The sequence below is a fragment of the Moschus berezovskii genome, chromosome X, assembly GCF_049115385.1.
Source record: "Moschus berezovskii isolate FMDL1 chromosome X, NW_MosBer_1.0, whole genome shotgun sequence".
In the NCBI taxonomy this organism is placed as follows: domain Eukaryota; kingdom Metazoa; phylum Chordata; class Mammalia; order Artiodactyla; family Moschidae; genus Moschus; species Moschus berezovskii.
In genome coordinates, this window is record NC_142488.1 from 111,899,789 (window position 1) to 111,921,309 (window position 21,521).

Sequence of the window (21,521 nt, forward strand, 5' to 3'; positions counted from 1 at the left end):
AGGCATTTAACCCAACATTATGTAGTACTCAGAGATACAGAAGAAGAATGCCCTTGAAATTACTGTCACAATGGGAAATATGACATAAATATACTAAATAGTATTATAAAATAATGTAGAATTCAGTACTGAGATGTGTGGTGTGGACTCTTAAGAGAAGATCTGAAAAATATTGATCATTGGAACCAGGGGTAACTTTAGAAAGGAGTCTTCATAGAGGGATAAGAACTTGCATTTTAGATTGGGTCAGGAAAGGAGAGCTTTTGAGATGGGGAAATTTATTTAGCAGAGATGGAAATTCATGAATGAATGAATGAAGATAATGTCTTCTTTTTTTTTTTTTTACTTTTTTCTTTTTTAAAAAAATATTTTAATTGGAGGTTAATTACTTTACAATATTGTATTGGTTTTGCCATACATTGACATGAATCCGCCCCAGGTATACATGTGTTCCCCATCTTGAACCCCCCTCCCGCCTCCCTCCCCATCCCATCCCTCTGGGTCATCCCAGTGCACCAGCCCAGAGCATCCTGTATCATGCATCGAACCTGGACTGGCGATTCGTTTCACATATGATAATATACATGTTTCAATGCCATTCTCCCAAATCATCCTACCCTCACCCTCTCCCCCAGAGTCCCAAAGACTGTTCTATACATCTGTGTCTCTTTTGCTGTCTCATATACAGGGTTATCTAATTCATGCCTTAAAATTTCAGTGATGTCTGTATCTCTTAAACTGAGTGATGTGTGCCAAGATGTGTTTGGATCTGCCCTGTCCTAAGGCCCTCCACTCCAGCTGAACTGTAAACCATGCATATAATTGGGGTACTTTCTCAGTCTTCCGCTCTTGCTGATGCTTTCCACCATCCAGAAACTATGCATGCCTGAGCTAAATGAATGTCATGTCATTGACAACAATAATTCTCCATTTCTAGACATTTTGAGAAAATGCATAATATTGACTTATCTCAAAAAGGGGTCTTTCAAAGTCAGCACATTCTCTGACATTCCTCTCCCTTCTCTGTCAGTGTGTGAATCTCACTGATTTCTTAGGAAGGTGCACTGGTTGTCATGGTAAAAACTATGCTAATTGGCTTCCTCTCCTTGACGTTCTGTCAAGCTCACTGCCCCACTGAGGATCTGGAATAGACCACTTAACTTTTTTCTTCCCAGAGAACATATTCTCAGCAAGTCAGGCTACCTCAGCAGAAAATGGAAGGTATTTGAAATGTCCAACACATTATCCAAATATTTCACCCTTCGTGGGGCCAGACATGCACAGTTTCACTTTCACTAGGTATCTTCTTTCCACAGAGAGTGCTGATGGGAACTCAGCTAGAGATTTTTAACTCTGTTAAGTGGATTTTGGGAATTCGTAAAGAATGAAAGTGTGTGGGCAGAACGTTAATATGAGAATGGAGGCCTGAGTCCAGGGTAGGACTGGTCTGAAGCAAACTGTGAAGTAGTTCTCTCTTTTGTTGTTTTCTTGCCCTGTTTTCCCCACTATCAGAAGGATTGAAAGAAGGAAAAAGGAAGGCAGACAAGTCTAGGACCTCCTCCAAGAGGTGTGGTGGCAACTGAACAGGGTTCCTGACTTCGCTTCTCTTCTAGTTTACAAATCCAAGTGTTGCTAACAGTTGTGTCATTTTGCCAGGGTACTTTATTTGCTTGGGAACTTACAGGAAATCTAACTGGTTTTCATGCCTCTGAATGACTTACCATACCACTTATATATTTTATCATTCAAAATTGCTCTTAATGACCATTAGGATAGACATCATCTACATTGTATTTTAGTTTTGTCTTAGGTTTTCTTGGGCAGTAGTGACTCACTGAGAAATACTGAGTATCCTGTGTAGGTCTGTGCTTGTTTACGCAGCTGATTCTTCTTACTTTGGAGTAGCACATGCCTAGGTGGCATGATGTCAGGGGTTCCTGGAAGTCTTTTTCCATCCTCTAAAACACTTTTGTTGCTGTTCAGTTGCTAAGTCATCTCCGACTCTTTGTGACCCCATGAACTGCAACAGCAAGTCTTCCCTGTACTTCAGTGTCTCCCAGAGTTTACTCAAAGTCATTCCCATTGAGTCGGTGATGCTATCTAATCATTTTATCATCTGTCACCCTCTTCTCCCACCCTCAATCTTTCCCAGCATTAGGGTCTTTTCCAATGACTTGGCTCTTTGCATCAGGTGGCCACAGTATTGGAGCTTCAGCACCAGTCCTTCCAATGAATATTCAGGGTTGATTTCCTTGAGGATTGACTGATTTGATTTCCTTGTTGTCCAAGAGACTCTCAAGCATCTTCTCCAGCACCACAGTTCGAAAGCATCCATTCTTCAATTCTCATCCTTCTTTTATGGTCCAACTCTCACATCCGTACATGACTACTGGAAAAACTATAGTTTTGACTATACAGACCTTTGTTGGTAAAGTGATATCTCTGCTTTTTAATATGCTGTCTAGGTTTGTCATAGCTTTCCTTCCAAGAAGCAAGTGTCTTTTAATTTCAGGGTTGTAGTCATCATCCACAGTGATTTTGGATCCCAAGAAAATAAAATCTGTCACTGTTTCCACTTTTCCCCCTTCTATTTGTCATAAAGTGATGGGGCCAAATGCCATGATCTTAGTTTTTTGAATGCTGAGTTTTAAGTCAGCTTTTTCACTCTCCTCTTTCACCTTCATCAAGAGGCTCTTTAGTTTCTCTTTGCTTTCTGCCAATAGAGTGCTATCATCTGCACATCTGAGGTTGTTGATATTTCTCCCAGCAATCTTGATTCCAGCTTGAGCTTCATCCAGCCTGGCATTTCACATAATGTACCCTGTATATAAGTTAAATTAGCAGGGTGACAGTATGCAGTCTTGAAGTACTCCTTTCCCAATTTTAAACCAGTCCACTGTTCCATGTCTACTTTTAACTGTTGCTTCTTGACCTGCATACAGGTTTCTCAGGAGGCAGGTAAGGTAGTCTAGTATTCCCATCTCTTTAAGAATATTCCACAAGTTGTTGTGATCGACACAGTTAAAGACTTTGGCATAGTCAATGAAGCAGAAGTAGATTTTTTTTTCTGGAATTCCCTTGCTTTTTGTATGATCCAACAGATGCTGGCAATTTGATCTCTAGTTCCTCTGCCTTTTCCAAATCCAACTTGTACATCTGGAAGTTCTAGGTTCATATACTGCTGAAGCCTAGCTTGAAGGATTTTGAGAATAACCTTGCTAGCATGTGAAATGAGTGCAATTGTCTGGTAGTTTAAACATTCTTTGGCATTGCCCTTCTTTTGGATTATTATGAAAACTGACCTTGAGGACCTTCTATCCTATACATGGACTTCCCAGGTGAGACTAGTAGTAAAGAATCTGCCTGCCAGTCCAAGAGATGCCAGTTCGATCCCTGGGTCAGGAAGGTCTCCTGAAGGAGGAAATAGCACTCAACTCCAGTATTCTTGCCTGGGAAATTCTGTAGTCAGAGGAGTCTGATGGGCTACAGTCCATGGGGCTGCAGAGAGTCAGACACTGCTGAGTGACTGAGCATGTACATTTTATATATATATATATATATATCTTTAAATCCACTTAAAATTTTTATTTATTTGTTTTTGGCTATGCTGAGTCTTCGTTGCTGTGAGGGGGCTTTCTCTAGTTATCGAGAGCTGGGGCTGCTCTCCAATTATGGTACATGGGCTTCTCATTGTGGTGGCTTCTCCTGTTGGGAAGCACGAGCTCTAGGGTGTGAGGTCTCCAATAGTTGCTGCATGTGGGCTCAGTAGTTGCAGTTCCTGGGCTCTAGAGCACAGGCTCAGTAGTTGTGGCTCTTGGGCTTAGATGCTCTGCAGCATGTGGGATCTTCCCAGACCAGGGATTGAACCCATGTCTCCTGCATTGCAAGGTGGATTCTTAACCATTGGACCACCAGGGCTTTCCAGGTGGAGCTAGTGGTAAAGAACCCACCTGCCAATGTAGGAGACAAAAGAGATGCAGGTTCGATCTCTGGGTCGGGAAGATCCCCTGAAGAAGGAAATGGCAACCCACACCAGTATTCTTGCCTGGAGAATCCCATGGACAGGGAAGCCTGGCGGGCTGCAGTCTGAGGGGTCACAAAGAGTCCAAAGTGACAGAAGCAACTTAGCATACCGAAGGACCAACAGGAAAGCCCCTTTTAACTGTCATTGATCCTCTATACCTCGGTGTGAATGGGTGTCAGAGAGTATGGGGCACTGGCCACCTGAGGGACAACACTGGGAAAGAAAAGTATCTATTGGTTGTTTGAGGCTAGAAAACAACTTGTCTTTTGAACAGTTTTGCTTCAGGCTGATAGTGGGGATAATAAAGATAATTATCATCAACAGGATATGGTGCCCAATTAAGTGCCTAATTGTGCATAATGCTGTACTTAGAGAACTTCAGAGGCCTATTCATTTCTGCTGTGAGCCTAACACACTGTCTCAGAAACTGGGCTGTTGGATGGAAGTGTCAAGTCAGCCAGTGCGAAATGTGTGGTCTGCATCACACAAAGTTAAAGATCAATTCATTTGGGGGAACTAGCGGTCAGTGAGATTAAAAAATATAAAGGGAAATGGAACATGAATATTGTTTGGGCATTATACCATCTCAGATATTTATGTTTGAGCTCTCTTTCCAGCTTTAGAAATAATGTTACAGATTCTTCAGTGAGAAAGTCCTTGTTGGGCATCGGTAACATTGTTCAGAGCGATGGATCACTATTTACTTTTGGAAATGGGTGAAGGTGAAGGCTGGGTGGGTACTCACAGCAAATCATCCCCTGGGAGATGGTTTTGAGTGGCTTTATAGACTAAAAGAGTATAAATATATGCTAAGATTTATTGGGTTCTTACTAAGTTCCAGGTGCTGTGTGAAGCACCCTACATTAATGCTGCTGCTGCTGCTGCTAAGTCACTTCAGTCGTGTCCAACTCTGTGTGACCCCATAGACGGAAGCCCACCAGGCTCTCCTGTCCCTGGGATTCTCCAGGCAAGAACACTGGAGTGGGTTGCCAGCTAGCAACTGCTATATAGATAAGGAAATGGAGAGTCAGAGAGTATAAAGAAGTTGCCCAAAGTCACACAGCTATATTCCCTCTTCCCTTGCCATACACTCATACTATACTAAATTTCTGTGATGTGTTTTTTTCTTATCACTGGGCACCCTCTGCAGAAAGGGGATGCATTTAGTTGAAGGATCCATTTAATTGGATTCTGGTTAATTGAGACTTAGCTCTTTCATTGGAGGTTGCACATGATTTAGCTCAGGCACAAATTAGCCCCTTACTGTCCCCAAAATAACCAGATCTTGTAGTTTATTGCTGGAGATTCAGGAAGTTAATATTTATACAGCAAAGAATCTTGATCTATCAAAGGAGAATTAACCAAATTAACTAAAATAATTCAAAGGGCCAGGAACTCTGTTGAATTCAAATTGTTCTTATAATCCCATTATTGTTAAATCCCTTCTTTACTGATAACCCACCAGCCACCCTGCCTTAATGGCTTGTTTACACAGGGTTTCTTAATTTCAAAGGGAAAAATAGCTTTGCAGCTCATAGGGTAGAGGTGAAGCCTGCCTATGCTGTCTTTCCTACAGTTTGCCCTTATGTGTTTCCATGGAAACAGAATTGTTGCTTGAACTAAAAATTCTTAGATTTGTTTCCCTTTGCGTGTTGTTTGAAACTTGCGCTAACTTTATCAAAACTGAGAAGGAGATTCGTGGCTTTCCATTCTGTTGGCAATTAGTGAAGCCTTTGTGCTCAGAGGAGAAAGAGGGCACTCAGGACTTTTTAGAGTCAGATTTGAATGAATTATTGATACTGTTGAGGAGAGATATACATGGGTGTGTAAAACCCCTTCCAGTATCTTTTCCAATTCTGTCTTCCCAGTCAGCTCAACCATCTTGTTCCAGAGTACAGGATCATTCTGGAAGAAGAGTGGAGTGTAGTTCTAAGAGCATGGGCTCTAAAGTCAGGCTGGTTTGAGTTTGACTTCTGGCCATGCTACATGTCACCTTATTTAAGTTTGGGCAAGTAATTTAAACATGCCCATCCTCAAATCCTTGTTTGTAAAATGGGGCATAATACTACTGATATTAGCTTAAAAGGAATAATGTAAAATAATAGTGCCTTAACCATGGTAGAAGGAAATGGCAACCCACTCCAGTGTTCTTGCCTGGAGAATCCCAGGGACGGGGCAGCCTGGTGGGCTTCCGTCTATGGGGTCACACAGAGTCGGACACGACTGAAGTGACTTAGCAGCAGCAGCAGCAACCATGGTAGATATTCAGTCAATCGTAAGTTTTTAAAAAAGTTACTTGTATTCCCCCTGAAACCTCTCCTCTCTCCTAATTTGTCATGCCTTTGAAGGCTTTTTCTTAACCCCATCTTGTCTGCTTTGATGTCACATGTGTTCAGTTGCCTTGGTTGTGTCTGACTCTGCGACCCCATGGACTGTAGCCCATTCTGTAGTCTATAGAATTTTCCAGGCAAGACTACTGGAGTGGGTTGCCATTTCCTCCTCCAGGGGATATTCCCAATCCAGGGATTGAACCCTTGTCTCCTGTGGCTCCTGCGTTGGCAGGCCAGACCTTTACCTCTAGCGCCACCTGGGAAGCCCCATGTGTGCTAAGTCACTTCAGTCATGTTCAACTCTTTGTGACCCTATGAACCTGCCAGGCTTCTCTGTCTATGGAATTCTCCAGGCATGAATACTGGAGTGGGTTGCCATGCCCTTCTCCAGGGGATCTTCCCAACCCAGGGGTCAAACCTATGTCTCTTGTGTTTCTTGCACCTCCTGCATTAGCAGGTGGGTTCTTTACCACATAGCTTCAGTTTAGTTCAGTTCAGTCGCTCAGTTGTGTCTGACTCTTTGCGACCCCACGAATCACAGCATGCCAGGCCACCCTGTCCATCACCAACTCCTGGAGTTAGCTTAACACTTTTGAATTGATTGGCAATGGAGTTGTAGTTCTTTTGTTATATATGGGTGTTGTCTCTTGGGTCACCTGCTGTGTGAGCTGAGCACCCAGCAAATGTTAGTATTCAAGTAAGTAAAGACTGGGCTCTGGGCCTCACGATCACACCCAGAGAATGTCTGGAGTTGACTTTTTGTCTCCATGGGAGTCCAGATATCACTCTCTTTCCTACCTTTGGCTGCTCCACTAAAAGAATCTGGTAAGACGTGTCCAACATGCCCAATGGGATAGATTTCATCTGTGAAGACTGATGAAGATACAAGCATGCTACCATACGACCTAAGACTTCTGTGCCTGGAAGACCTCTCTGCCTGTGGCTCATTTTACTTGAAGGAAACACTGTACTAAGTTTGGTCAGCCTCAAGAACAGCCACTGGGGACCTCTTATTGGGTGTGAACTAGCAATGCCTCCATCCACACCAGGCTGAGCTGAGATCAAGGTTAGCTTCACTTTAAGATTCTCCTATCAGTCACCACAGGTCAGCAGTATCAGTCAAACTGAAGGTGTTAATCTTCAACCTGGGCTATTTTTCTCAGATATTTTGCAGTTAAAGATGGTATCTAAGGTGAAAAATCAATTATGGGAAAGTGCCCAAGTTAAGTGGCGAGCTGCTTGCAGGCAGCCTGCTGGAACAGAGAGAGACAGTAAGGAATTATTCAGGAAAAATCAGATGTTTACCAGGGCTTTGCAAAATAGAGGTGGAAATGAAAATAGGGCTTCTGTGATAAATTAACAAAGACAATGGGTTTGTCTCTGTTTTAAACGCCTCTGTTGCTCTAGTCAAATAACAGAATTATTTGAGCTCAGATTATTTTTGCCAGACTGACTATAGGAGACATCCAGGAGGGTCTGGAGGAGGTTTTCAGTGTAAGAGCCACACTCTAGTGAGTGGGTGATTGAGCTGTTCCCGCTTGAGCCCTCCCTTTTGCTATCACTGTGGAGGGCATTTAGGTGCCAAGTTGGTTGAATATTTTCTGTGAAGACAAAGACCAAGCATCGGCCAGTTCTCCTTCCAGTCCGAGAGCCACCTGCAGTGACACAAGGAATCAAAGAGTAGCCTCAGGCACTGACTGGTGTGAAGATGGGGTAGAGGAGAAAGCCAAAGGGGACAGGATTCAGCTTATTGAGCCAACCTATTCATTGTGTTCTCTACCTCTAGTCCTGCCTCTCTTCAATCCATTCTCCACACATGTACCATTGATTTTCCTAAACATAAATCTGATTGTCTCATTCCCCTGCTAAAAACCCTTCATTGTTTCCTGTTTAGCTGAACATCAAATCCACACTTCCTGACATGATGTGCAAGGCTCTTCACAATCTGTCTCCTGTTGTGATCCATCGCCCCTCTTCCTCCTTTCTGCCCTACATTTGGTGCTTCCTATGACATTAATGTGGAGAAGGGAATGCAAACCACTTCAGTATACTTGCCTTGAGAACCCCATGAACAGTATCAAAAGGCAAAACGATAGGATACTGAATGAGGAACTCCCCAGGTCGGTAGGTGCCCAGTATGCTACTGGAGATCAGTGGAGAAATAACTCTAGCAGGAATGAAGGGATGGAGCAAAAGCAAAACCAAAACCCAGTTGGGGATGTGACCGATAATAGAAGCAAGGTCCGGTGCTGTAAAGAGCAATATTGCATAGGAACCTGGAACATTAGGTCCATGAATCAAGGCAAATTGGAAGTGGTCAAACAGGAGATGGCAAGAGTGAGCACAGACATTCTAGGAATCAGTGAACTAAAATGGACTGGAATGGGTGAATTTAACTCAGATGACCATTGTATCTACTACTGTGGGCAGGACTCCCTTAGAAGAAATAGAGTAGCCATCATGGTCAAAAAAGAGTCCAAAATGCAGTACTTGGATGCAATCTTAAAAATGACAATGATTTCTGTTCGTTTCCAAGGGCTCAATAAAGGAAAGAAATGGTATGGACCTAACCGAAGCAGAAGATATTAACAAGAGGTGGCAAGAATACACAGAAGAACTGTACAAAAATGATCTTCATGACCAAGATAATCACGATGGTGTGATCACTCACCTGGAGCCAGACATCTTGGAATGTAAAGTCAAGTGGGCCTTGGAGAGCATCACTACAAACAAAGCTAGTGGAGGTGATGGAATTCCAATTGAGCTATTTCAAATCCTGAAAGATGATGCTGTGAAAGTGCTGCACTCAATATGCCAGCAAATTTGGAAAACTCAGCAGTGGCCACAGGACTGGAAAAGGTCAGTCTTCATTCCAATCCCAAAGAAAGGGAATGCCAAAGGATGATCAAACTACCGCACAATTGCACTCATCTCGCACGCGAGTAAAGTCATGCTCAAAATTCTCCAAGCCAGGCTCCAGCAATATGTGAACCGTGAACTCCCAGATGTTCAAGCAGGTTTTAGAAAAGGCAGAGGCACCAGAGATCAAATTGCCAACATCCGCTGGATCATGGAGAAAGCAAGAGAGTTCCAGAAAAACATATATTTCTGCTTCATTGACTATGCCAAAGTCTTTGACTCTGTGGATCACAATAAACTGGAAAATTCTGAAACAGATGGGAATACCAGACCACCTGACCTGCCTCTTGAGCAACCTGTATGCAGGTCAGGAAGCAACAGTTAGAACTGGACATGGAACAACAGACTGGTTCCAAATAGGAAAAGGAGTATGTCAAGGTTGTATATTGTCACCCTGCTTATTTAACTTATGCACAGTACATCATGAGGAACGCTGGGCTGGAAGAAGCACAAGCTGGAATCAAGATTGCTGGGAGAAATATCAATAACCTCAGATATGCAGATGATACCACCCTTATGGCAGAAAGTGAAGAGAAACTCAAAAGCCTCTTGAGGAAAGTGAAAGAGGAGAGTGAAAAGGTTGGCCTGAAGCTCAACATTTAGAAAACAAGGATCATGGCATCTGGTCCCATCACTTCATGGGAAATAGATGGGGAAACAGTGGAAACAGTGTCAGACTTTATTTTTTGGGGCTCCAAAATCACTGCAGATGCTGATTGCAGTCCTGAAATTGAAAGACGCTTACTCCTTGGAAGGAAAGTTTTGACCAACCTGGATAGCATATTGAAAAGCAGAGACATTACTTTGCTAACCAAGGTCAGCCTAGTCAAGGCTATCATTTTTCCCGTGGTCATGTATGGATGTGAGAGTTGGACTGTGAAGAAGGCTGATCGCCGAAGAATTGATGCTTCTGAACTGTGGTGCTGGAGAAGACTCTTGAGAGTCCCTTGGACTGCAAGGAGATCCAACCAGTCCATTTAAAGGAGATCAGTCTTGGGTGTTCATTGGAAGGACTGATGCTAAAGCTGAAACTCCAATATTTTGGCCACCTCATGCGACGAGTTGACTCGCTGGAAAAGACTCTGATGCTGGGAGGGATTGGGGGCGGGAGGAGAAGGAGACGACAGAGAATGAAATGGCTGGATGGCATCACCGACTCGATGGACATGAGTTTGAGTGAACTCCGGGAGTTGGTGATGGACAGGGAGGCCTGGCGTGCTGTGATTCATGGGGTCGCAAAGAGTCGGACACGACTGAGCGACTGAACTGAACTGAACTGAATGCAGGGGAAGTGAAGGATGGATGGATGGAAAACAGCTTGGACTTTCAAACTTGGTGCTCTCATCTTACTCTCATATCTCAGAAATTTCAAATGATTCTTATCATTGAAATTTGAAAAAAAAATGAACGAATCACATGTTATAATATCTTTAGGAAAATGTGCTTTAATTAGCAAGATCCAGTCTGTCCATATTGGAGAGATGCCAGTTCTACTGATAGAAAAGTACTTCTCAGACCGTCTGTCTGTTATTATACAGTCTGTGTTTAACCCCTTCTGTACCAGCATGAAAACATTCATAAATCTTGTAAATCACTTCTTTGGGAGCTGTGAGAGATAAGACATGGCACCTCAGGGGGTTTAACAATTTAATAGGAGAAACGAGATATACATGATGACACACAAAGCAGGCTGAATATACTGTGTCATAAAGGAGCTACCAAATATGGGGGAAGCGCCAAAGAGAGGGAAGTTACTTTTTGCTGGGGGCAGGGGATTCTCCGTGGAGACATGTGAAGGCAAGGGGAGAGGGCACAATTTGTGGACATTTTGGTTAGAGGGACTAGCATGTTAAGTGCCAATAGAGGTGGAAAAGTCCAGGTTAGGTCTGTACAAGGGGAATAGTCTCGTGTCATAGAAGTATGGAATATAGAAATAGTAGTAGACAAGGTTTTATAGGTGGGGGTCAGATCAAGGGGCGGAAGCATTTGTCTGTGGGATTAAGAGGTGTTTTATTCTATAGAGTAGACAGTGGGTTGTTGGTGCCATGTTTTGGAGCAATCAGTACCTTGCTCAGAGCTGCACTTTAGGAGGGTTTTTGGGCAGCCTAGGAAGTATGGGTTAAGTACTGAAATATTTTCTCTAACCTCACAGGCAATAGTAATGGCCTCATAGCTTCTACTATTGAAGATGTGATGTATTGGGTTTTGGAGACTTAGGACTAGTATAGATTTTTCTTTTATTAGTTGCTATTCGATTGATGGCTCTGAGGTCACTGTTCAGGCCAAGGCAGCCCAGCTTGAATGGGAGGGTACATTTTATTTTTTTGGTTGGACTTTGAACCTATGTGAACTTTGTAGGTTTTGAGTTAAAGTGGGGCCAGTTTTTCAGTATTAATTTGGTGTTCTTTGTTTTTTGAGTGCATGCGTATGTGTGTACTGTTTTGATGTTTATTCCTTCTGACAGTTGGGACTCACTTTTCCTATATTCCATGGAATAAAGCAGTGGAGGTTGAGGGTGGTGGTGAGGAAGGTCCGGGGTCAGATCTGAAACCTCTACATTTATTCTCCAAGTTCTTTCTGGCTGAGTTCTATCATGAGACTTATGGGATCCATTTTTGGTTGGAGTAGCACTAATGTTTCCTCAAAGCCTGGCTGTCTTTGACCACTTATAAAAAATTCAGTTTGGAGAGGAATCTGGTTAAAAATGCACATTTGGGGCCCTGGCCTCAATAGGCTGAATCAGAGACCAGCCTGTTTAACAAACTCCACAAGTGCATGAACTCAGGTTCATGCTCAGGTGTGAGGACTACTCAAGTAGGGCTTCTCAGGTGGCACTAGTGGTAAAGAACCTACCTGCCAATGCAGGAGACATAAGAGAAGCAGGTTTGATCCCTGGGTCAGGAAGATCCCCTGGAGGAGGGCATGGGAACCCAATCCAGTATTCTTGCCCAGAGAATCCCCATGGACAGAGGAGCCTCATGGGCTACAGTCCATGGGGTTGCAAAGAGTTGGACATGACTGAAGCAACTTAGCATACACACTTGCAAGTAGGAAAAGATTATAAACCAAGAAATGGAGTTTTGAACGTAAAAGGCAAGGATAAAAAGTCAATTATAAGGCTATTAAAAGGTTTGAAAAATATAGAAAACTTGGCCTTTGGATTTTTTTTTTAAATTCATCAAGCTATGGGTCTTTGGCTTGAAGAAGAGAAACTTGTTATTAGAAGGACCTTCCCATTTTGGAATGGTCTTTCTTCTTCCTCCCTCCTGGTTCAAATCTGATCCATTACTTAAGGCTCATCTCCTCTAGTGTGTGTCCTTCATGGTCCTCAAGACCATGAAGATTTTCCTGGTTTTCAGAGTTCCCTTCACTTCCTGGTTGCCCCTTTCATTTACTGCCCAGCCTTGGGATCTGTTGTGTGTTGTCAACTTGTCCATGAATTGGGATTTACTTGCCTCATACCTGTTGATGTTTTTGTAGTTCATCTCTAAATTGTGTCTGACATTTCTTTTTGCACTCTCCAATCTGGTAGCATCTGACACCATGTGTGCCACCCAGTAGGAGCACACTCAGTACTTGCAGAGTGAATGGAAGGATTTCAGACAACATGATGGAGCTTTGCTTGAGAAACACAAATACCACAGCTTCGTCAAGGGATAATGGGGAGAATGAACCTAAAACACATGCTTATAGTCACCAAAATAGTCAAGTACTTAAAAATGAACTGTGCAGAGTTCTGTGTCTTCCCAGTAGCTTTTAGAGAATTACAGTGAGCCAAATTTTTTTATTTTCATTTATGAGAAACAAACCCATTTCCATAACTCAACTTCCATTTTCAACACTTTCTTTCAATTCCAAACTATGACTCAGGCTTGCTTTATTTCTGGCAGCGTGTCATCTTTTAAACAGGGAGTGAAAAGAACTTGGAACAAGGACTTTCAAACTTCCCTAGTCCTTCGATAACAGTGCCTCTTAAGTGCTGAGGGATAGCTGTTTGTGTATTCACGGATTACATCTGCCGTTATACTGGCCCTTGCCATGGGATCCTTTTCTTTCTTTGTGGCTTTGATAACTGACCCCATATAATTTCATTTCTCAAAATGTATCTTACCCATTTTCCCTTCCCCCTCATTCTTCCTTTGAAGCTATACCTTCCCTGATTTTCGAGTGTGGGGGACTACGAGTGAGTGGCAATTGATGCCTGCCTGGGCTTTTTAAGTACCAGCAGCATTATTTCTATATTTTTTTGTTCTGCCACTGAAAATGCCTCGGCCCACACATAACTAGTTCTCATTCTCTTCCTGTTCCCCCCGCCCACAGCATCCTCATGCTTCTCCTTAAATGCCTGTCCCCCTTCTCGGAGGCCACTTTCCTTCACAGTTCCAGAATTGTTTCATTCATCACTGTCACAGTCCCTGTCGATGGTAAACTCTTCCATCTTATCTGCAGCCACCAGTAAATGAGTTTGCATTTAATATTGTAAAGAGCCTTCTTTGTTTCTGACATTTCTCCACCCACTGATACTTGTACTTATGTGGCTTGCTGTCACTTTTTTCTCTGCCAGTTGGTTGGCAGGAACCAATATTCCCCCAGAAAAGGCAAGAGGATCATCCTGTCACTCAGGAAATCTGTCTAATTTTCATTTGACTTTGATTACAAGTGCTCACTTTCTTCTTTGGATGAGAAACACAGATTTGGGAAGAAGAAAAACTTACAAAGTTGCCAGAGGAAGCTGAAAGTTGCAAATTACTGGGTTGGACACTAGGAAATTTCCAATTTGAGTTCCTGCCATGGGATTACTTAACTGTTGTGTGTGCATGATCAGTTGTGTCTGACTCTTTGTGACCCCATGGACTGTAGCCCACCAGGCTCCTCTGTCCATGGCATTCTCCAGGCAAGAATACTGAATTGGGTAGCCATTCCCTTCTCCATGGGATCTTCCCGACCCAGGGATTGAACCTGGGTCTTCTGCATTGCAGGCAGATTCTTTACTACTGAACCACCTGGGAGGCCCCAGTTCTGTTTAAATTACTTTCTCTGTGTCCTTTCTGTGCTATAGGAATGATGCCAATTTTGGAACTGAGTTGAGGGGCAAAAGTTACAAATACCGTGTTTTGAAAACACAAAGAGCATTGACAAAAATGATGTCACTTGCTGAAAGCCTGCTGTGTGCAAGAGTGCTAGGTGATATGCACACATGATTTTTACTCAAGACAACATGGAATAATATTGGGGCTTCAAGATACTCAGTATCTTGCTCAAGCACACATGTAAGGGATGGAAACAAGAATTTTAACATATTTCTGTCTGGCTCCAGAGTTCACAGTCTTATGATGACTTTGCTGTATAAGAATCAAGGTGATACAGAGAATGATTGAGTGTTCTCAGTGATTTGTGTCTCCTCTTGCCTTGCATTCCTTTAGGACATTCACTGATACTGGGCTTATGTGTGTCTAGCAATGTCTAGGGTTTGAATTTCAACTCAGCCATTTACTAGCTGTACAACTTTGGGCCAGTTATTTAACCTCTTTGTGACAGTTATCTGCATGTGTAAAACTGGGCTGATAAGGGATGTTAACAGCCCCTCTCCCATAAATTTGTTCTGAGTCTTGAAAAATTAGCCTATAAAGTAGTTTGATTTAACACATTGTTACTGTTGCTGCTGTTCAGTCACTAAGTTTTGTCCGACTGGTGATGCTATCTAACCATCTCATCCTCTGCTACCCCCTTCTCCTTTTGCCTTCAATCTTTCCCAGCATCAGGGTCTTTTCCAATGATTCAACTCTTCGCATCAGGTGGACAAAATATTGGGGCTTCAGCATCAGTCCTTCCAATTCAGGGTTGATTTCTTCTCGAATTGAATGGTTTGATCTCCTTGCAGTCCAAGGGACTCTCAAGAGTCTTCCCCAGCAGCACATCAATTTTTTGGTGCTGAGCCTCCTTTATGGTCCAACTCTCAGATTGTAAACCCTCAATGATAGTTAGGTATCTCTGTTGTCAGCCATAGCATTATTTTGTCACAGTACTTTCTCTCCATATCTGCTCTGTTTGGCTGATTGACCATGATTCAAATATATTCTTCCTTTCTCACTTACTAAAAAACAAAACAAACTTACTCTGTGCTTTGTTTTCAGAGGGCTTTACTACATTCCAAGGTGACTGATAACTTCCAAGATAACTCATTCTGGAGTATTAGTAGTAGATAATTTACTTTTAACTTAGACTTTCTGATGACTCTGTTCTTTAACTCCAAGAACTAAAATAATTTAGTGTGGACTTCAAGTTTTGATGCTATGAACCCGACTAGAATAAAGGGTGGAGTGGGTTGTGGTATAATTAGGACTATTTGTTGTTCAGTCCCTCAGTCATGTCCGACTCTTTGTGACCTCATGGACTGCAGCACACCATGCTTCCCTGTCCTTCATCTTCGAAGCTTGCTCAAACTCATGTCCATTGAGTCATTGATGCTATCCAACCATCTCATTCTCTGTCATCCCCTTCTCCTCCTACCATCAATCTTTCCCAGCATCAGGGTCTTTTCCAATGAGTCAGCTCTCTGATAGCTTTGACTATATGGACCTTTGTCAGTAAAGTGATACCTCTGCTTTTTACTATGCTGTCTAGGTTTGTCACAGCTTTTCTTCCAAGGAGTAAGCATCTTTTAATTTCATGGCTGCAGCCACCATCTGCAGTGATTTTCGAGCCCAAGAAAATAAAGTCTCTCACAGTTTCCATAGGGCTATAGCATGTTTTAGTCAAATTAAGCAGGGCCTCATATCTTTTTTGCACTTTTATATCATTTTGCATTCCATTTAGCTTCCTGGTAAAATTTTCTTAGGATTACAATAGCAAACACTTACATAGTACCTGTTCTTGTTGTTTACTTACTAAGTCATGTCCAACTCTTTTGCAACTCCATGAACTGTAGCCTGCCAGTTTCCTCTGTCCATGGTATTTTCTAGGCAAGAATACTGGAGAGGGTTGCCATTTCCTTCTCTATGGGATCTTCCTGACCCAGGGATTGAACCTGCATCTCTTGTTTGGCACGTGGATTCTTTAACAGTGAGCCTAGAAGATGGATGAAAGACACTTTTGCCATACATTGTTCTCAACACTACATATTATTTAAAACTCAAAACAACCTCAGAAGTTGACATTATTCTCATTTTACAGAAGCTGAAAGCACAGACAAATTAATGTAATTTGCTCAAGGCTAAACAACTAGTATGTGGTAGAACTGGGGTTTGAGGTCAGGCTGTACTTAACTACTTCATTATATTTCCTCTATTTGAAGAAAAGGTTGTCTTGGCTTTTAAAATAAGTTTGAAAACTAGCAGATCATTAGCAATGGAAATTTAGGCCATTGATTTCTGATGAGAAAGTTGGGTGATGTCAGAAAGCTATCACCCTGAGACTGTAATTTTTATTGTTTTAACATTTCATTTATTCTTTCATAACCAATCCTCAAGCAGTGCTCTGCCACCAGGTAGTGAAAGAGAGTTACAAGTCATATGATTCATAAGTCTTGAGGCAGAAATCAAAATGTCTACTTGTCTTTTTAAAGTTAAAATACTTTAATATAAGTCTTAATATAATACTTATATTAATAAAATATTAATTGTTATTAATATAAAATAGATATTAATATAAGAACCTAGTATTAATATAAGAAATTATTTATATAAGATACTCTTACATAATAAGAGTTATATAAGAAACATTAATATATAAGTTATATTAATATAAGAAACTCTTACTATAAGAGTTTATTGAAATTAACATAATAAACTTAATATTACTATATTAAAGTTAATTAATATTACTATATTAATGTTAATTAATATTAATATAAGAAACTCTTAAATGACATGAACCTTAATTTTTTAAGAAGTCCTTATGTGGGAGTTGGACTGTAAAGAAAGCTGAGCGCTGAAGAATTGATGCTTTTGAACTGTGGTGTTGGAGAAGACTCTTGAGAGTCCCTTGGACTGCAAGGAGATCCAACCAGTCCATTCTAAAGGAAATCAGTCCTGAATAGTCATTGGAAGGACTGATGTTGAAGCTGAAACTCCAATACTTTGGGCACCTGATGCGAAGAGGTGACTCATTTGAAAAGACCCTGATGCTGGAAAGATTGAGGGCAGGAGGAGAAGTGGACAACGACAGAGGACGAGATGGTTGGATGGCATCACTGACACAATGGGCATGAGTTTGAGTAAATTCTGGGAGTTGGTGATGGACAAGGAAGCCTGGCATACTGCAGTCTATGGGGTCACAAAGAGTCCAACATGACTGAGCAACTGAACTGAACTATGGAGCATAATCAAAATGTCTAACATATGATCTCTGCATACTATGTCATAACAAAAAGGTTGACAGAATAAAGGTTGTCTCACTTACAGAGAGAAGACTTATGGAGATAACTGTCTTCAAATATTTGATCATCAGATGATTATTAGGAAGTGGGACTAGGTTGCTCTCTTGATCTAAAGGACTGAGCTAGAAGTAATATATAGGAGTTACAGGGAAAGCAGATTTTGGCTTATTACGAAAATCCTCCCTTATAAACTTGTTTGCTGTTATTTAATGAAGCAAATTTCCTTATGAGTGTTTTACAATGATAACAACTTGGGGAAATTAGACTTTCTGAGAGAGTTTTCTGGGAAAACTTCATAGTTAAGTTTTCTTATTTATTATCAACTGTACTCCTTCAACTCTTTAACATTTAGTTCTAGGAGAAAACTGTCCCTCTGTACACCCTTACACCATTTATTGAGTTATTTTTAATTCTTAGATCTGTTTTAATTTGAGCTTTAGCTCACTGATGAATAAAAACCTCTTTTCTGTGATCAGCGGCTAATGCTCTCCTTTCAGGTGGTCTCTCTTTTGTGTTCTACCCTTTGCCTTCTGTCTTACCCTGGAAAACCCAAGAGACTTAATCTTTAGACCTGTGAGAGCATCAAAACCCCACATCCCCCCCTCATACCTGGAGAATGGAGAGCATCTATCTTACTCTCTTGGCTGGTTAAGTGAACTTTGTTGTCCCAGTATTTTCCCTGAGCAACTATTTAAAATGGAGGGAGATAGGATTATAAAGTGACAGATTGTAAAGAAACAAAATGGAACAGAATTTGAACTTTTAAGAATCACAGGTTGGATCTCGATGTGTGTAGCCCATAATCACTTCTAGATATTTTCCTTTTTTGCTTCTTTAGACTTGGGCAAAGTGTCTCATCACTATCTTGAAAAGCATAGTTTTGTTAAATGAAGAACTCTCTTTTTCTGGGAGGAAAGCAAATTTCAGTAAAAGCTCTTAAAATATGTTCTTCAAGATAATGCTGAGGTCGTCCCGGATGGGTACAGTGAATGAGAGTCCACCTGCCAGTGCAGGAGACATGGGTTTGATTCCTGGTCTGGGAAGATCCCATATGCTTGAACACCACAACTAGAGAGAGAGTGGCCCCTGCTTGCTGTAACTAAAGAAAAGCCTGCACATAGCAACAGAGATCCAGCAGAGCCAAAAGTAAATAAACAAATAAAGATGATGCTGAGACAGTTGAGGGTAGAGATGCTGTATCATTTGCTGTCTCTTCTGGTGTAGTATCAAAGATTTCCTCAACTTATCTGTTGTCAAATTTTAGCATTGCATGACAGATAAATGAACACTTCGATGAAATGCTTAGCAAGAGATGGTATCTTGTGTATCAAACTGGAAGCTACTGAGACTGTAAATAAGAAATCACTCTTAGAATTATACAGTAGTTTGTTGGTCGAGGCACCTTCAATGTATTGCAGATTCTGTTTTATATGAAGTCAAACCAGCTCCTCCCTCTGAAACCTCAGTTTTCTGTTAGATATTTTATTATTATCTAATATGCATGGCTAAATATTATGTCCCTCCAGACTCGCATTAGAAAGGAGGACTGCTGCTGCTGCTGCTGCTGCTGCTAAGTCACTTCAGTTGTGTCTGACTCTTCACGACCCCATGGGCTGCAGCCCACCAGGCTCCTCTGTCCATGAGATTTTCCAGGCAAGAGTACTGGAGTGGGGTGCCATTGCCTTCTCCTAGAAAGGAGGACTAGATATATCATTTTTTTTTTACTAACCACACTAATGAGTCATGGATAATGAAGAGAAATTAATCTTTCAAAGTAAACCCCATTTTACTGAGGGTTCACCCAAACTATAAACCTTTAATTGGATCTGTTAAGCAACAGTCTATGTTTTTCTACTTGGAATTTCCACTTTTTGTTTTTCTGCCTGCCATCTAGTCTGGGAGCTAAGGAAGCCAAGGGCAGATCAGAGAAGAAGCAGCCTGGAGCCCAACTAATGTCTGATTGGTCCAGCCTTTCCTGAATACATGAGAGGTAACTGAAGAATTCACACAGAGTTGCTTTAAGGGGAGAGATGATTGTGCTCTTTTTTTTTAAATCACTGGTTGCAAAGTGGGGTTTGGAAAATAGGGGAGGTGGCATTATAATAGCTGCTGGAAGTGGTATTCCATTTTTTATGAATCAGTTGAGAGAAGCCAGCTGCTTCTGAGCTACTTTACTCTTTCCTGCACCTGTGATAAGGAAACCTCTGTTAACCTGAATGCTGGGGTGTGGGAAGGAGGAAAGCATGGAAGGTTCTGATTAGTGGGATTTTTTTCAGGATTACTTGAAAATTTGTTTTTTTCCCCCTCTTTTGGTTGAAATTATTTCCAAAATGTTTGAATGACTACTATGGGTGATGTATCTTATCCTGATTATACAGATGAGGAATCTAGAATTAAGAGAAAGGAATCTGTGCTTAGGAGCTTAAGTACATTTTCTAAGGTCATACAGTAAGGAAATAGAACAACTGTGGTCTGAAACCAAAAGGTGTTGCTCATGCTCAGTTTTCTTTGCTGCCTGATAATCATATTAAGACTTAGGACTCCATTTTGGTGTCAGGAACAACTTGAGTCTTGAAGTTACTGTTCTCTATTTTACTGACTATCTTGCACATTCAGGTCATTGAGTAGAGACTGTTCATAGAGGCTTCCTAAAAGGGAGATTGTTGTTGGAGACATTATTGTATAATAGAAACAGGATACATATGTCCACTTTAGTGTTAAAGAAAATCATTGTGCTTTGTTGTCAATAGACAAGAGCAAATCCCCATACTTGTGTAACAGTGTTTCTCTCTAGGGTTGCAAAGTCTACTTTACAAAAGTTCAATGACTACTTAAAGTTAAATACCCTTTCATGGATACTTTAAGCAAAAAATTATTTCACTAAGAAGTCGAGGCCTGCTGTAGGAAACACTATGAGAATACTCAGAGACTTCCCAATCCTTGCCAGTCTAATTTTTTTTTTGTACAATGTATGAAGTATCTGCATTCCAGATGCAGTGTGATTAATGCAGTAGAAATGTTTCCAAGAAGTTAACTAGTGAACATCAATTTTTGTTCATTGAACTATTGTTAACTTGTGCTTATGAAGCTATTATAAAAATCCTGTGATTAATCCATTTTATAATAAACCTCCAATTGAGGTATTTTTATAAGTTTGAGTCTTTGTCTCTTGAACAGCTTAAGGTGGAGCAGATCAACACACACAAACTCTGGACAGTCCCTCAATGATTGCAGTGGGGTTTGAACTTTTATTTGAAACTACAGTCATAAATGCTAAGGGACATGTGGAGGAAAGAAGAGCAAGATTCTAGGAGAGGCTGTCTTGCCTCAGCAATATGAACAGTATGGCTTGTCTGTTTTCTTCTTAATAAGAAACGGCAAGTGAAGTAACTTTTGGTGTGCTGGATTTCTGAGAAATACTGTGGGTATTCTGATTGTAATTCAAGCCACTCCAGTACTATTGCCTAGAAAATCCCATGGATGGAGGAGCCTGGTAGGCTGCAGTCCGTGGGGTCGCTAAGGGTCGGACACGACTGAGCGACTTCACTTTCCACTTTCACACATTGGAGAAGGAAATGGCAACCCACTCCAGTGTTCTTGCCTGGAGAATCCCAGGGACGGGGAAGCCTGGTGGGCTTCCATCTATGGGGTCACACAGAGTCGAACATGACTGAAGTGACTTAGCAGCAGCAGTGAAACATTTTGTGATTAAAAATATAGTACAGAGTACCTGAGTAGAGTGTGTTGGGTGAAGGAGAGTGTTTAAGACCTCGTCTAAAGGGAAATTCCAAGAGGAATCCTTTAATGAAACTATGGACAGTTGCCCCCTTCTTTGCTGGAGCCATATATTTTGGTGGCTATGTTTGGTAAT

The 21,521-nt window shown here is 41.5% G+C and overlaps 1 long non-coding RNA gene across 7 annotated transcripts in view; it reads left to right on the forward strand.

Moving 5' to 3' along the window:
- LOC129563799 (uncharacterized) overlaps positions 1–21,521 on the forward strand; it is a 519,846-nt gene that overhangs the window by 323,503 nt on the left and 174,822 nt on the right. For 2 of the 7 annotated variants that reach the window (XR_016036930.1, XR_008687426.2), the window contains exon 5: positions 8,891–9,166. The exons of the other annotated variants lie outside the window; for them this stretch is intronic. This is a non-coding gene — a long non-coding RNA (uncharacterized LOC129563799). Of the gene's footprint in view, positions 1–8,890; positions 9,167–21,521 lie in introns of those variants that run through there. 7 annotated transcript variants of the gene reach the window in all.